Raw genomic sequence first — 2,215 nt, 5'->3', positions numbered from 1 at the left:
TAACCTCCCGGTACTCCGGTAAAATGCCGATTTCACCCGGAACGATTCCGATATCCAAATATAGGCTTCCAATATATTGATCTTTATGTCTCGACCATTTCGAGACTCCTCGTCATGTCCGTGATCACATCCGGGACTCCTAACAACCTTCGGTACATCAAAATACATAAACTCATAAACAAACTGTCATCGTAACTTTAAGCGTGCGGACCCTACGGTTCGAGAACAATGTAGACATGACCGAGACACGTCTCCGGTCAATAACCAATAGCGGGACCTGGATGCCCATATTGGTTCCTACATATTCTACGAAGATCTTTATCGGTCAGACCGCATAACAACATACGTTGTTCCCTTTGTCATCGGTATGTTACTTGCCCGAGATTCGATCGTCGGTATCCAATACCTAGTTCAATCTCGTTACCGGCAAGTCTCTTTACTCGTTCCGTAATACATCATCTCACAACTAACTCATTAATTGCAATGCTTGCAAGGCTTAAGTGATGTGTATTACCGAGAGGGCCCAGAGATACCTCTCCGACATTCGGAGTGACAAATCCTAATCTCGAAATACGCCAACCCAACAAGTACCTTTGGAGACACCTGTAGAGCACCTTTATAATCACCCAATTACGTTGTGACGTTTGGTAGCACACAAAGTGTTCCTCCGATAAACGGGAGTTGCATAATCTCATAGTCATAGGAACATGTATAAGTCATGAAGAAAGCAATAGCAACATACTAAACGATCGGGTGCTAAGCTAACGGAATGGGTCATGTCAATCAGATCATTCAACTAATGATGTGATCCCGTTAATCAAATAACAACTCTTTGTCTATGGTTAGGAAACATAACCATCTTTGATTAACAAACTAGTCAAGTAGAGGCATACTAGTGACACTCTGTTTGTCTATATATTCACACATGTATTATGTTTCCGGTTAATACAATTCTAGCATGAATAATAAACATTTATCATGATATAAGGAAACAAATAATAACTTTATTATTGCCTCTAGGGCATATTTCCTTCAGAGGGGGCACCCAAAGGCACAACAGACAATCTCTTAGCCGTGTGCGGTGCCCCCCTCCACAGTTTTACACCTCGGTCATATCGTCGTAGTGCTTAGGCGAAGCCCTGCGCCGGTAACTTCATCATCACCGTTACCACGCCATCGTGCTGACGGAACTCTCCCTCGGCCTCAGCTGGATCAAGAGTTCGAGGGACGTCACCGAGTTGAACACGTGCAGATCGCGGAGGTGCCGTGCGTTCGGTACTTGATCGGTTTGATCGCAAAAACGTTTGACTACATCAACCGCGTTATTTAGCGCTTCCGCTTTCGGTCTATGAGGGTACGTGGACACACTCTCCCCGCTCGTTGCTATGCTTCTCCTAGATAGATCTTGCGTGATCGTAGGCAAATTTTTTGAAATACTACGTTCCCTAACAGTCAATCCCTTTCGGGTAACGGTGCTAGAAATTGCGTATTGACGGGAGAAAGTTGTAATAGATTGAATAAATGGATCGCAAATAAAATAAAGTGCAACAAAGTATTTTTGTATTCTTGGTTTAATAGATCTGAAAATAAATGCAAGGAAAAGTAGATCGCAAAGGCAAATATATGAGAAAGAAGACCCGGGGGACGTAGGTTTCACTAGTGGCTTTTCTCGAGAAAAATAGCAAACGGTGGGTAAAGAAATTACTGTTGAGCAATTGATAGAACTTCAAATAATCATGACGATATCCAGGCAATGATCATTACATAGGCATCACGTCCAAGATTAGTAGACCGACTCCTGCCTGCATCTACTACTATTACTCCACACATTGACCGCTATCCAGCATGCATCTAGTGTATTAAGTTTATGGAAAAAAGGAGTAATGCAATAAGAACGATGACATGATGTAGACAAGATCTATCTATGTAGAGATACACCCCATCGTTTTATCCTTAGTAGCAACGATACATACATGTCAGTTCCCTTTCTGTCACTGGGATCAAGCACCGTAAGATCGAACCCACTACCGGGCACCTCTTCCCATTGCAAGACAAATAGATCAAGTTGGCCAAACAAAACCCAAATATCGGAGAAGAAATACGAGGCTATAAGAGATCATGCATATAAGAGATCAAAGAAACTCAAATAACTTTCATGGATGTAAAAATATATAACTGATGATAAACTCAAAATTCATCAGATCCCAACAAACAC

The sequence above is a fragment of the Triticum dicoccoides genome, chromosome 6B, assembly GCF_002162155.2.
Source record: "Triticum dicoccoides isolate Atlit2015 ecotype Zavitan chromosome 6B, WEW_v2.0, whole genome shotgun sequence".
Classification (NCBI taxonomy): Eukaryota; Viridiplantae; Streptophyta; class Magnoliopsida; order Poales; family Poaceae; genus Triticum; species Triticum dicoccoides.
The sequence above is the reverse complement of the archived record's forward strand: the minus strand, read 5'-3'. Positions refer to the sequence as shown.